We start from the raw sequence: 15,654 nt of genomic DNA on the forward strand, positions 1-15,654 counted from the left end.
AATTCATTCCAGATACACAATATAACCATCCCTCCCAAACAGTGGTCACAAATCAGTCCAATTGTGTGGTAGTGGGCACATCTGCTATATTGAGATAATCCATCCCACCTCACAGGTGTGCCACATCAGGATGCTGATCTGACATCATGAGTAGTGCACAGGTGTACCTCAGACTGCCCACAACAAAAGGCCACCCTGGAATGTGCAGTTTTTTGCGCTATTGGGGGTCTGGGGACCCAGAACCGGTCAGTATCTGGTGTGACCACCATTTGCCTCATGCAGTGCAACACATCGTCGCATGGAGTCTATCAGATTGTCAATTGTGGCCTGTGGAATGTTGGTCCACTCCACTTCAATGGCTGTGCGAGGTTGTTGGATATTCGTGGGAACTGGTACACGCTGTTGTATACGCCGGTCAAGCACATCCCGAACATGCTCAATGGGTGACATGTCCGGTGAGTATGCTGGCCATGCAAGAACTGGGACATTCTCAGCTGCCATCTGCCCTGAACAATGTGAACCATGATTCATCCGTGAAGCGCACACCTCTCCAACGTGCCAGACGCCATCGAATGTGAGCATTTGCCCACACAAGTCTGTTACGGCGACGAGCTGGAGTCAGGTCAAGACCCCGATGAGGACGACGGGCATGCAGTTGAGCGTCCCTGAGACGGTTTCTGACAGTTTGTGCAGAAATTGTTTGGTTGTGCAAACCAATTGTTCCAGCAGCTGTCTGGGTGGCTGGTCTCAGACGATCTTGGAGGTGAACCTGCTGGATGTGGAGGTCCTGGGCTGGTGTGGTTACACGAGGTCTGCGGTTGTGAGGCCGGTTGGATGTGCTGCCATATTCTCTGAAACGCCTGTGGAGACGGCTTATGGTTGAGAAATGAACATTCAATGCACGGGCGACAGATCTGGTTGACATTCCTGCTGTCAGCATGCCAATTGCACGCTCCCTCATTGCTTGTGGCATCTGTGGCATTTTGCTGTGAGACAAAACTGCACATTCCAGGGTGGCCTTTTGTTGTGGGCAGTCTGAGGTACACCTGTGCACTACTCATGATGTCAGATCAGCATCCTGATGTGGCACACCTGTGAGGTGGGATGGATTATCTCAATATAGCAGATGTGCCCACTACCACACATTTGGACTGATTTGTGACCACTGTTTGGGAGGGATGGTTATATTGTGTATCTGGAATGAATTTTAGGTCTCTACGTCCATCCCATGGGGAATGGGAGCAGTAACAAAGGTGTTGCGTTTATATTTTTGTTGAGTGTACATGGGGCGCACTGACAGAGGCGAGGGTGCCGAACACTGGCGCCACTGGGCCCTCTGACCACTACCAGTAGGCAATGGGTGAAGTGTCTTGCCCAAGGACACAACGACCGAGACTGTCCAAGCCGGGGCTCGAACCACCTTCCAATTACAAGGCGCACTCCCAACTCTTGAGCCACGAGATCACAAGGTTTAAAACTACTAAACCACAAAACAGCATAACAGTAAAAGAAGAACTGACTGCGTTACAGTCAGTGCAGGAGCAGCGGCTTCGCTACAATAGCTTGTCTGGACATAGTGCCAGACGAAGCTTCTGACCCTCAATTAACTGAGCTTCAACTCTTTAAAAGCACAAACTGCAAGGTGTGTATAAAAATAGTTATAACTGCACCTGGAATAAAGGTTAATATGGTGCCTGCATGTTTAAACATCTTAAGGCCCTCTCAAAGCTATCTGTTATATTGTTAATGCAATGCGAAGGCGGTCGCACTTTTTCTCCTCTCCTCCTTCCCCTTATCTTCCCTGCTTAGCCTCTTGTGTCCTTGTCTTGTCTCGTGTGTATTACTTTCCCTCGAACAGTCTCTCACTGTCGTTCTCTAAAACCTAAAGAGAATTATGGATTTGATCAACTGGTCTCTGAATGCTATTGACACCCTTTTCTCAACGAGAAGTCTGGGCTCGGGAGAGCCTGAGTGCCCTGGAGGGACTTTCCCTGCCGGATACACGATGGACGGGTGGCAGAACTGGAGGGTCATGTGCCTGGCGGGACTGTCGAAGATATCTACCTATTCGGAACCATGATAACAGGGTTCTTGCTGATCGGAGCTGGCTTGGCCCTGACTTATTGGAGAAATAAGAGAGCGAAACCAGCTGTTCAAACCCCCCCCCCTCCCAAGGCTGACCGCTGGAATTGAAGTGATGGAACGAGGCGCGATCTCTCACAACGAACGCAGCATGGTTAACACCTTGGAGACGCTTACGGCTGCCATGAAAACTCAAAGTAACAGCATTGAGCGTATGATGGGATACATCAGAGAGGGGCCTGCTCAAAATGACACCCTTGAGCGAAAGTTGGATCACATCGCAGAACGGATCACTGCAGTTGTGGGGTCTCAGAACCAAAAGAATGACAACACCACGGAACAGAAGTTTGATACCATCATGGGGAGGCTCGCGGCTCTCCAACAGGAGATCGAGAGACCAGTGTCAGAGTGCTAAATTCAGAGCTGCTCGCATAAAGGAGAAATCAACAATATTCAACATATGGACACCACGGCGCCAGCTGCTCAGGCCCAAGGCTGGAGCCGATCAACGACTCCCTGATAACGACTGTGTGATGACTATTCTTCCCATCCCATGCAAGGCCACCTGGGTTGGCTGGCAGACTGTTTACTTAGCCTGATAGAGCGAAGGACACTGTCTCAGCTGAACTCTGGACACGCACACACATACACTTACACTGATAAGCACGCACTCATCCCCCTCCCTTTCCAAACGCCTTCGATGCTTGTTTCCTGTGGGGGACGACGGCGGGTCTGTGTGCCGCGCTGTTCATTCAGTGGGCTAGTTTCATGCAAACCTGCAGTCAGCTGAGACTGAAGAAGTCACTTGGATGAGTGACGAAACGTTTCTCCCACTGAAAGCGCTAAATCCAGATGAACAGAATCAACCTTTTGGGAGTACCAATGAAGAAAAATAATAGATGTTGGGATGGACTTGGTAGCTGGAGGTTCTAACAAAAGGGAATGAAAAGAAATACAGACACTATAAGTCACTTCAAACCCAGAGTGCTGGTCAATAAAAGAACTGAATCTACAATTGTTCAAACCATGGTGGTATACAAATAATGACAACATTAAACTGAAGGTGTAACATTTAGTTCAGCTGCAGTTTCTTTGTTTAACTGAACTTATTTGACAAACCGTAATCTGCTACTGACTATTGCGTTTTGTTTATTCTTCAGGGCATGTACAGATGTGGCTTTAAGGCTTTTATATTAAGTAGAAGTTCATACCCTTTTCTGAATCCATGATAGCAGGTGGTTGTAGGTTCAGACACTCTGCCTGCTTTGTAAACTCTTCCAGCTCAGCAGCAGACACTTTAACTCTCCTACCTGAGAAACAGGAAAAGTGTTAGCAGGGGATTGCTGCAGGCTCATGTCAGGGCACTACGATGGTACAGAAGTATTTAAGTTATCAAAATAGTCGTTGCCCAGTAAGGAAATACAGTAAAAAACAAAAATATGCAGAATGCCCATGGATTACAAAAGGATTGCAAAATGCATGTAAGAAGAAAAATACCTTATACAGAGAATTTATAATGAACCGAAGTACAGAAGCTGAAAATAAATATAAGAAATATAAAAATAAATTAACGAGTATTTTGAGGTCATGTAAAAAGGAATACTATGAGAAATTATTGATTATGAATAAAAATAATATTAAAGGGATTTGGAAAACATTAAATACCATCATTAAAAAGGGCTCTGGACAGTCAGACTATCCTTCGTATTTCACAAATAATAATAGAAACATTACTAATATGAGCGATGTGGTAAATGATTTCAACAAATTCTTTGTAAGTGTTGGGCCAGACTTGGCTGAAACAATTCCTGATATGACAGATTCGGTAGAGAAAGAAACCAGACTCATTGATCGCAATCCTCATTCAATGTTCTTAACGGCAGTAGAAGAAAAGGAAATCATTGATATTGTTGGGAAATTACAAACAAAAAACTCTACAGACTCTGATGACATAGATATGGAAATAGTCAAGAAAGTGATAGAGGGCATTTCCAAACCCTTAACACATATCTGCAATTTGTCCATACAAACTGGTACATTCCCGACACAAATGAAAATAGCTAAAGTAACACCATTGTTCAAAAATGGTGATAAACACCAATTCACAAATTATAGGCCTGTCTCTATTTTCTCAATTTTCAAAAATACTGGAAAAGGTTTTTATTAATCGACTTGACAAATTTGTAGATAAACACAAAATAATAACGGATAGTCAGTATGGTTTCAGATCAAATAGATCAACATCATTGGCATTAATAGAATTGATTGAAAATATCACTAACAATATAGATAAAAGACAATGTATAGCTAGTATATTCATCGACCTAAAAAAAGCTTTTGATACAATTAATCATGAAATATTACTCGATAAATTGGAGTATTATGGCATTAGAGGAGTGGTGTTAGAGTGGGTAAAGAGTTATTTGAGAGACAGGAAACAATTTGTGAAAATTGGGGAACATCAATCAGAGTGTATGGACATTGTTTGTGGAGTTCCGCAGGGGTCAGTATTGGGACCAAAGCTGTTTATCCTCTATATCAACGATATATGTAGAACATCAGATATATTACAGTTTATTCTATTTGCAGATGATACAAATATTTTTTGTGCTGGAGAGAACTTACAGCAGCTTTTGGAAATTGTCACACAAGAAATGACTAAACTGAAAACATGGTTTGATAGAAATAAGTTATCATTAAATTTGGAAAAAACGACATTTATGTTATTCGGAAACTATAAAAAAGATGCCGAAGCAAAGTTATTAGTAAATAATGTCGAATTAGAGCAAGTTTCGGATACAAAATTTCTGGGTGTGATAATAGATAACAAAATCTGCTGGAAACCTCATATAAAGTATGTACAAGCTAAACTGTCAAGAAGTGTCTCCATACTGAGTAAAGTTAAATATTTTTTGCCTTCCAAATCACTCCAGGTACTTTACTGTTCACTCATATTGCCATATTTGGAATACTGTGCGGAAATTTGGGGAAACACATATAAAACTTCACTTCAACCAATATGTAAAATTCAAAAAGAAAGCAATCAGGATTATTAGTAAAGCTGGATATAGAGACCATACTAACACCATGTTTTTGAAATTAAAAATATTGAAGTTTATGGATCTTATAAAATACAAAACGGCAAAAATTATGTATAAAGCTAGATACAATATGTTACCAGGAAATATACAGAGGATGTTCTATGACAGAGAAGGAGACTATGAACTAAGGGGTAAGTTGAATCTGAGGATTCTTAAAGCACGGTCAAATGTTAAAACCTTTTGCGTAACTATTTATGGAGTAAAACTGTGGAATAGCGTTACTGCAGAATTACAGCAATGCTCAGGAATTGGCAAGTTCATAAAGACACTTCGAAAATTACTCTTGGAAGGATATGATATTGAAAAAGACAATCACCCATTGTATGTATAAATATGTCAACTCGTATTTAAATTATAAATATCGTGCCAGCCTTGTTGATATAAGTTTTCTTGTGTATTGTGTGGAGTATGTGATGAGGAGATTTAGTTAAATATGTGGGATTAATAAGATGTTGAGCAGGGGTAGGAGTTAATAAGTATGTGCATACTTCTTCCTACTCCTTTTCAGACCAAACAACTGTTATCTCATGTTAGACGAATGTGTTTTATTTTATTATATTTCTTTCTTGTTTGTCTGTACAAATACGTGTGTGTGTGTATATCTACACATATATTCGTATTCGTAAATGAAAATACATGTAGACGAGTATATATTGGTTTTTTTTGTTTGTTTTTATTATGTCTGAAATAAATAAAGATACAATACAATACAATACAAAAATGAAAATTACCACACAGACTTTTCCTATTTTCAAACATCAGTGCATCTGTGCATGTCTTTAAGACGCAGCTGTAGTTTAACTAGTTGATTTTTTTTTCATATTGGAGTTTTGTCTTATTATTAATAAGTAAAGCTGGGTGTCATCTGCATAGCAATAAATATATGTGTAGTGTTTTCTAATAACATCGCCTAATGTATAATATAAAAAGCATTGCAACTGTGACTAGTTCTTGTGTGTGAAGAAGATACCCCATTTACTTGCACATATGAGAATTTATCAGATACATATTATTCATACCAGTGACCCAACAAACATCCAACCACTGGGGTGAACAACCTCACCTGACTTATTTTGATATTTTGTGATAATAGTGGTAAACTATGAGTCCCTCCCAAATGGCCCTGCTCCTCACTCTATCACTAAGAAAGACCATCCGCCACCATCTGGAGGAAGCTCATTTTAGCTGCCAATTAGTCCTCCAAGTAAAGGAGTTTTAAAATGTTGCTTAGATATCACCGCATTAGTGATACTCATCTAGTAATTGAACTGGACTTGTCCTTTGTTCCAGTAAAGACATACAGTAACAACATAAAAGTGATTGTTCATCCAAATAAAGCAGAAGAAATCAGAAGCTACATTTAGGCATTTTTATTTGTTTGTTTTATTTGTTATGCTTTTTCCATAGTTTCACACATAATTTTTAAGAAGTCTTTAATTTAATTCAGTATTACAATGGACAGTTTTGTTTTGGCACAAATACAAACCTGTTAATGTAGAAAAATCATGTCCTTAACTTCTCTTAGCAACTGGATGTTTATGCTATTTCAGACTTGATGACCATTTATATAGAGTGAGATGATCTTTGGTATTTTGCTGGCTCGGAGTAAAAATGGTCACAAGAAGTTAATACAAAGGTTTTTTTTTTAACTGATCACTTTTATCCTATAAGACATTTCTGTCCTGTTTGGAGTTTTCAGTTTTATACAGTTTTCAAAGATTCAGTTCAAAACTTCAGATCCTTCACTAGATATGTGTTTACCTTTCTCCAAATATGCTCATTCATACACGTCAGACAGAAAAATTATGTTGCTTTCAAATTAAAGCCTTTGATTTTAAAACCACTTACTGTGGACTGCAAGATTGTGTACAGAGTTTGCTAAGAGGCACACTCATGTAACAGACTACAGATCCGTTTCAATCCCAGTGTCAAGTGAAATCATTTTAAAGGTTTTATTAGTAACAGGTTTACATCATAGGAAATGTTAGGCAGTAAAATAAAAGGATCTTTAATGTCATCTTAGAGATGAACAACAATCTTTGCACAGAGGTGGAAGAAAAAACAAACAAACACGCGATAATAAGACACAGAAGCACTCAAAAAGGAGGGTGATAAAAGTAAATGTCCACATGATACAATGACCTTTAAAATAAAACTGTCAGCTACTAAAGAAGAGACCAGAAATAAAAACAAACAAACAAAAATAAGTAAATAAAAACAGAATAACATGTGAACAGAGAAAGAACAGGAAAAACAAAGAAAATAATGAATTATTAAAACACAGACTATGACAAAATTTCATAATTTTGACATAGCATGTTTTCTATTTTGTGTTCTAACACGTATAAATGTGTCTAAATATGTTTTAGAGATGTGAAATAAACAAGAAGAAAAGCTGATTTGGACTATCTTTGCAATATATTATACGTGCAATATTATAGCAATAATTTTAACTTTTACTATTTCCCCACTAACAATATAAAAATAATAATGCAGTTCCATCATATTAAAATGAGCTACAATCTCCTTTTATCTTAAAGTAAAAAAAAAAACTGGCCAAACTCTCCCATTTGAAGGGACTATAATACATGGGGTTTACATCAGATTCAACAAGTGCGTTTACATTAATTCTTTCCTTTTTTTCGTACAAAATACAGATACTTGATGCACATTTAATGGTGCTAAAATGTGAATAGACCCACCGTTAATAATAAAAGTAATACTGTGTGCTTCCCTTAGGTGGCACCAGAGGAATTCAAAGCCAGTACCAATCGTGTGAACAGCTGCCTGAGAAAGACGCTCCCGGTGAATGTGCGGTGGCTTCTGTGTGGTTGTCTGAATTGCTGTTGCACACTGGGCTTCAGTTTGTGGCCCGTCATCTGCCTCAGCAAAAGGGTGAGATGCCCATTCACTTCGTCCCACAGTTAGAAAATGTTACACAGAGAATCTGCGATATTTGCTGCAGCATCACAGTGAGCAAGACAAAAAATGTTGTGCACTAAGTTGATATGAGACCGTTTTTTCACAACAGTATTATTCTTATTACTGACATTAGCAATTTTGTATCGTGGTGTCTGGGCTTTTATATACAGATGTTGTTTATCCAGCCGGCTTTCAGAGAAAGGTGGGAACAGATGGAAATCTAAAAGAAGGCCTTTTTGAGTAGATTGCATAATTGTCTTTCCCTGCTCTGCACACCTTTGTGAAAGCATAAGAAGGCTATGAGATCATGTATGTCAAGAATTTGAGCTAAGCCACTTAGTTTATGTCCACTGAGGTCTGGTGATTGCATGGGCCACACTCAGGGGATTGCACTAGATTTTAAAAAACCCAATAATGTAGCAAAATCTCACTGTTACACCAGAGTGTTGCATATAGTACACACATCACACGTTACTTTGACACACGCTAAATGGTGCATTTGAAGATTTGGAAATATCCCTGAGAAAGAAAAAAAAACAAACCTTTCTAACATTTCTGTGGTCTTCCTATTTAGAATGTGAAGGAAGCACATGCACCAAGAAAAAACAGATTTCAGGGCTCTAGACTAACTTTTTGCCATGGGCACAAAAAAGTTAGGCGCAAAATTTTTTTCAACCGCATCGCTTAACACCGCAGTTTTACATGTGCACTTTTTTTTGGGGGGGGGGATATTAATTAATATAGATAATATATAATATAGAAATATTAATTTCTAAATTATTAACTAACAATCTTGTGCTTAAAGTGCTTTGTCAATATTGTAGAAAATGTTAAAGCGTCTGGACTTCTTTAAGTTGCTAGAAGACGTTTCACCTCTCATCCGAGAAGCTTCTTCAGTTCTAAGGTCAAATGGCGGAAAGTAGGGCTGTTCGATATAACGATATACAGGGAGTGCAGAATTATTAGGCAAATGAGTATTTTGTCCACATCATCCTCTTCATGCATGTTGTCTTACTCCAAGCTGTATAGGCTCGAAAGCCTACCACCAATTAAGCATATTAGGTGATGTGCATCCCTGTAATGAGAAGGAGTGTGGTCTAATGACATCAACACCCTATATCAGGTGTGCATAATCATTAGGCAACATCCTTTCCTTTGGCAAAATGGGTCAAAAGAAGGACTTGACAGGCTCAGAAAAGTCAAAAATAGTGAGATATCTTGCAGAGGGATGCAGCAGTCTCAAAATTGCAAAGCTTCTGAACCGTGATCATCGAACAATCAAGCGTTTCATTCAAAATAGTCATCAGGGTCGCAAGAAGCATGTGGAAAAACCAAGGCGCAAAATAACTGCCCATGAACTGGGAAAAGTCAAGCGTGCAGCTGCCAAGATGCCACTTGCCACCAGTTTGGCCATATTTCAGAGCTGCAACATCACTGGAGTGCCCAAAAGCACAAGGTGTGCAATACTCAGAGACATGGCCAAGGTAAGAAAGGCTGAAAGACGACCACCACTGAACAAGACACACAAGCTGAAACGTCAAGACTGGGCCAAGAAATATGTCAAGACTGGTTTTTCTAAGGTTTTATGGACTGATGAAATGAGAGTGAGTCTTGATGGGCCAGATGGATGGGCCCGCGGCTGGATTGGTAAAGGGCAGAGAGCTCCAGTCCGACTCAGACGCCAGCAAGGTGGAGGTGGAGTACTGGTTTGGGCTGGTATCATCAAAGATGAGCTTGTGGGGCCTTTTCGGGTTGAGGATGGAGTCAAGCTCAACTCCCAGTCCTACTGCCAGTTTCTGGAAGACACCTTCTTCAAGCAGTGGTACAGGAAGAAGTCTGCATCCTTCAAGAAAAACATGATTTTCATGCAGGACAATGCTCCATCACACGCGTCCAAGTACTCCACAGCGTGGCTGGCAAGAAAGGGTATAAAAGAAGAAAAACTAATGACATGGCCACCTTCCTGATCTGAACCCCATTGAGAACCTGTGGTCCATCATCAAATGTGAGATTTACAAGAACGGAAAACAGTACACCTCTCTGAACAGTGTCTGGGAGGCTGTGGTTGCTGCTGCACGCAATGTTGATGGTGAACAGATCAAGACACTGACAGAATCCATGGATGGCAGGCTTTTGAGTGTCCTTGCAAAGAAAGGTGGCTATATTGGTCGCTGATTTGTTTTTGTTTTGTTTTTGAATGTCAGAAATGTATATTTGTGAATGTGGAGATGTTATATTGGTTTCACTGGTAAAAATAAATAATTGAAATGGGTATATATTTGTTTTTTGTTAAGTTGCCTAATAATTATGCACAGTAATAGTCACCTGCACACACAGATATCCCCCTAAAATGGCTAAAACTAAAAACTACTTCCAAAAACATGCAGCTTTGATATTAATGAGTTTTTTGGGTTCATTGAGAACATGGTTGTTGTTCAATAATAAAATTATTCCTCAAAAATACAACTTGCCTAATAATTCTGCACTCCCTGTATATCTGATGACGATATAAAAACGTCTATCGTTTCATTTTACGCTATAGTTTGTTTCGTGGTGTCACAAAATAAACTGTTTACGGCAATATTTTTTCATCGTTTTGATGGTCACTGTAGTGGCTATATTAATTTCTTAAAGTTCTCTCTTTCTCTTATATTTAATATAACCACACTAGGGACAAGTGCCTGTTTTTATGGGTTGTCGTTAGCAACAACGACGGTAAAACCATCGCATGTCCGCTTGTTTATTTTCCACATAAACCTTTCACAATAAAGCTCAAGATCCTGTTGAGACTTTTCAAAATAAACAGAATCACGTGAAAAAGTATGCAGAGTGTTTATAGATGAGAAGGAAAAAAGAGCCGTCAGGTGCTAAAAAATAAACCTTAGACTCAAACGTTGGAACAGGCTTTTCCCCAGAGCCCGCCGTGTAATAAATACTCACGAAGAAAACGGCGGCCATTACAACTTATGTCTAAAAATGTGAAGTTTCATGCATCAGTTAAAACACTCGACTCCAGGTACACGACACCCAGCTGGAAACACTTCACCTACCCGAGATTTACAGAATTTACAGAAAATATTAAACTTTTTGTGATTTATATCGTTATCGGACGATACATGTTTTATATCGGGATATGAGATTTTGGTCCTATCGCACAGCCCTAGCGGAGAGTCCCAGATTTAAACCCAGTGGGAGTATTCCCCCAAAGAGGGACAAAAGGACCCCCTGATGATCCTCTAATCACCTGAGCCAAGGTGTGAAAACGGGTGTAGGTCGCAATCAGCCAGGGTTTCGGGTGAGCTCATTGTGAAACCTGGCCCCACCTTGTCATGCGATTTCCTGAGGTCAGATGGCCCAGGATGTGAGTGGGCGTTAAGGCGTCTGGGGAGGAAACTCAAAACTGGATTATAGATGGCAGACAGTTGGTGTCGTAAACCACCGCCTCTGTTCAAAGATGGTCGCTCACAGTGGACATAGATGGCTTCTTTCACTCCTCTTTCAAACCATCTGTCCTCTCTATCCAAAATGTGAACATTGGCATCCTCGAAAGAGTGTCCTTTATCCTTTAGATGCAGATGGACCGCTGAGTCTTGTCCTGTGGAGGTGGCTCTTCTATGTTGTGCCATGCGCTTGTGAAGTGGCTGTTTGGTCTCTCCAATGTAGAGGTCTGGGCATTCCTCGCTGCACTGTACAGCATACACCACATTGTTAAGTCTGTGTTTTGGAGTTTTGTCTTTTGGGTGAACCAGTTTTTGTCTGAGTGTGTTGCTAGGTCTGAAATGCACCGGGATGTCATGCTTGGAGAAAACTCTCCTGAGTTTTTCTGATACACCGGCTACATAGGGGATGACAATGTTGTTGCGTCTGTCTTTCTTTTCCTCCCTCGCTGGTGTTGGATCTTCTTTTCTGTGCCTCTTTGCTGACTTTATGAATGCCCAATTAGGATAACGGCATGTTTTGAGTGCTTCCTTTATATGTGTGTGTTCCTTCTTTTTTTCTTCAGGCTTAGAGGGAACATGTTCTGCCCGGTGGTGTAGGGTGCTAATCACTCCAAGTTAGCCAATCACCCTCTGGTGGTGCTAATCACCAGAGGATGATGGGAGTCAAAGAGGAGGTATTGGTCTGTGTGTGTGGGCTTCCAGTAAACTTCAATGTTGAGGTTGCCATTCTCTTCAATGTGCTCAGCGCAGTCCAGGAAAGGCAAACAGTTATGCTTTGTGTCTTCCCTGGTGAACTTGATGTTTTTATCCACAGCGTTAATGTGCGCAGTGAAAGATACATCAAAGGACACCATGGTTTCATCTGGATCCAGGGTAAGTTTCTGGACCTTGTCGGTGAAGTCGGTGGAGTTCTTGATGTGGTGTGGGGTGTTCCCCATGAGAGGAGCAAGGATGGTAGCAAGGTGTTTAGCAATGTTATAAGTGGCTGAGTTTATGCTACTGACTATGGGTCTGAGTGGGACAGCTTCCTTGTGGATTTTAGGAAGTCCGTAAATGCAGGGTATGGCATCCCCTGGATAAAGGCGGTGATATGTGAGATGGTCAATGATTTTGTCCTTTTCAAAGTCTTGAAGGCAAGCTATAACTTTCTTTTTGTAGCTGCTTGTGGGGTCTCGCTTTAAGGCTTTGTAGGTATTGTTGTCACTGAGGAGCGTAGTGATCTTTGTGTGGTAATCTGTAGTGTTTAAGACCACGGTGCATCTTCCCTTATCAGCTGGTAAAATAGTGATGTTGTGGTCTTTGCTCAGGGAAGCGACAGCCTTCTTTTCTTGTATTGTGAGGTTGGACGGAGGGACTTTGGCACTGGAGAGGGTGGCTGAGACTTTCATCCTGATTTGCTCTGCTTCTGTCTGTGATAATTTGTTAATCCGTATGGCGGTTTCTGTGGCTGTGATGAGGTCCACTATGGGCAACTGTTGCGGGGAAATGGTAAAATTGAGTCCTTTGGCTAATACTCTCTTTTCAGTGAGATTCTGGTCTGAAAAGTTCTTTACCCATTTCTCCTGACTGTCTTCAGGTGTGTTTTCTTCTCTGGGTTGTGTAGGTTCAGAATGAGGAGTGTGTGTTTTTGAAAGCAAGGTGTGAAATTTCCTGCGTTGTCTTTCTTTTCCCTTAGAGTGTTGGGCCCGCTGAGCCTTGTCCACAAACTTGTAAACCTGTTCTAAGATTGGAGAGGGTAGAAGGGTTTCCAGTTCCTGCAGAGTCTGGCTGATCTTGATCTGGAGGGCATCTATAGTGAAATGGGCCTGTCTTATCCTTTCACTTAAAAGCTGATTTTGTGCTCTCTGTAGAATCAAGTCTGCTCTGTATCCCCTGACAGCGGATCCAAGGCGCAAGCTCTTAGGAACAACTCTGCTTTGTCTGCATCTTAGGTTGAAACAGAGATGGTTCCTATAATCCACTAGTTTCCTTGATTCCCTTTCATACTCCAGCACCAGTTGAAGGGTGTTCGTCCCAAAATGTACGGCAATATGTCTGTGAAGGTTCTCAGTCATCCAGGTCATCGTAGTCAAAGGAGCTTGCAAAGAAAAGCATCTGGACTTCTTTAAGTTGCTAGAAGACGTTTCACCTCTCATCCAAGAAGCTTCTTCAGTTCTAAGGACCTTAGAACTGTGTGTGTGTGTGTGTGTGTGTGTGTGTGTGTGTGTGTGTGTGTGTGTGTGTGTGTGTGTGTGTGTGCGTGCGTGCGTGCGTGCGTGCGTGCGTCTGAGAGACAGAAAATGTATATACATGGCTCATGAGCAGATGTATGTACAGTAATAAACTTACCAATAAACAAAGGTATGGACATTCTTCTCTCATTTTTTATTAACTGCTTCCTTGGCTGCTATTATTTGCTAGATAATGATGAGCACTGACAGGTGTCTTTGTAAGGTCCACCTGTCCACCTGCTCTTTCATTCTAATCAGCCAATCAAATGACAGCAACTCTGTTTATTCAAGTGAGCTTTAGTTTTAGAAAATGTGTTGTTAACACCAGAGGTCAGAGAAGAATGGTACACTACTGGAAGCTGATAGGAAGCCGACGGTAAATCAAATAACCCCTCATTGCAATCAATGTATGCAGAACAGCATCTTTACAGAAACAGAAGACCACACCAGGCGCCAAACTTGTCAGTTAAGAACAGGAAACTGAGACTACTGTTCAAATGGGCTCACCAAAATCGGACAATAGAAGACTGGAAAATGTTGCCTGGCCTCATGAGTCACAACTTCTGCTGCTGTATTCACTTGGTAGAGTTAAAATCTGGTGTAACAACATGAATGCATTGATTACTCCTGCCTCGATGAAGACTGGGAGAGGATCATTCTCACCTACCTCCGACCTCTGGTGAGCGCGCTGCTGGGCCCCCTGCAGTTTGCTTACCATCCTGATTTTGGGGTGGATGATGCAGTCATCTGCCTCCTGCACAGATCACTTTCACACCTGAAGAGTACTGGAAGCAGTGTGAGAGTCATGTTTTTTCTAATTTTCCACTGCGTTCAATACAATCAAACCAGCGCTGAGGGAGAAGCTGGAAGGAGCAGGAGTCGAACATTACCCAATTTCAGGGACAGTCGACCATGTAAGGTTTCAGTGCTGTATGTCTGAGGTGGTGGTTTATAGCACATGGGCCCCGCATAAATAAAACTGAGTTAAATTGAAAATGAGGCTTTCAACACTGAGCATATAGCAATTTTTTTAAACATAACAATACAAACTTGTATGTTGTCTGTATGCTATTTCAATTTTTTTATTGCATTCTGGTTTTGTTTATATTCTACTCAGTGTCCCAATTGTTTCTGTAAACTATAAATATTTTTCTGTACATATAAGTTTTGCTGGTTTGTCTTTGCCCCACCTGAGTGTGAGCCCAGTTGACACCAGCTCAGCCTTCAATGAGAAGCATACAGTACCAAAGAAATTCATAGCCCAGCACAAGAGGTCAAAGTACCAGAGAAATAAAAAAAACTCTCAAGCTCAGTTTGTTAGAAAAACAGAGTCAAGCCATCCTTAAATACAGCTGCTTTATTTCCCCCTCATACAAGTTGTGGTTTTAATCATTCTCACCTATAATAATTCTTGAGTATTTTTCTCTTTTGCATCAGTCTCTGTTAAAGGTCCATAAAAATTCAACAAATATGCTGCGAACTTACAGTATATCTGTTCTACCTTGTTCCTTGAAGTAATCGCACATCTACACCACCAATTACATTAAAATAATATAAACATATACATGAAAATAACTTTAATTTTTATTTAGTTTTGCATTCTGTCTGGTATTGATATGCTCAATGCAATTTTTACCAAGAAGTTTCACATTTTAAGTTTTCATTATAAGTAGTAGTAATTTGGCATTTAGCTAAGGTCAGTGTTTTTACTTGTTATATGAGGCAATACCTGGATCCTACAGAGCTTGCACAGATAATCCAGCTGCTCCAGGATGGCACATCGATATGTGCCACTGTATGGAGCCAATTACATGGAAAATCTTGGAATAATCATCTGGTAACGCTCTGGGGCCACATTTCAACCACAATGAACATCAAAGAAGGACTCCTCCGCAGCTG

Source organism: Rhamphochromis sp. 'chilingali', assembly GCF_963969265.1.
Source record: "Rhamphochromis sp. 'chilingali' genome assembly, chromosome: 4".
In the NCBI taxonomy this organism is placed as follows: Eukaryota; Metazoa; Chordata; class Actinopteri; order Cichliformes; family Cichlidae; genus Rhamphochromis; species Rhamphochromis sp. 'chilingali'.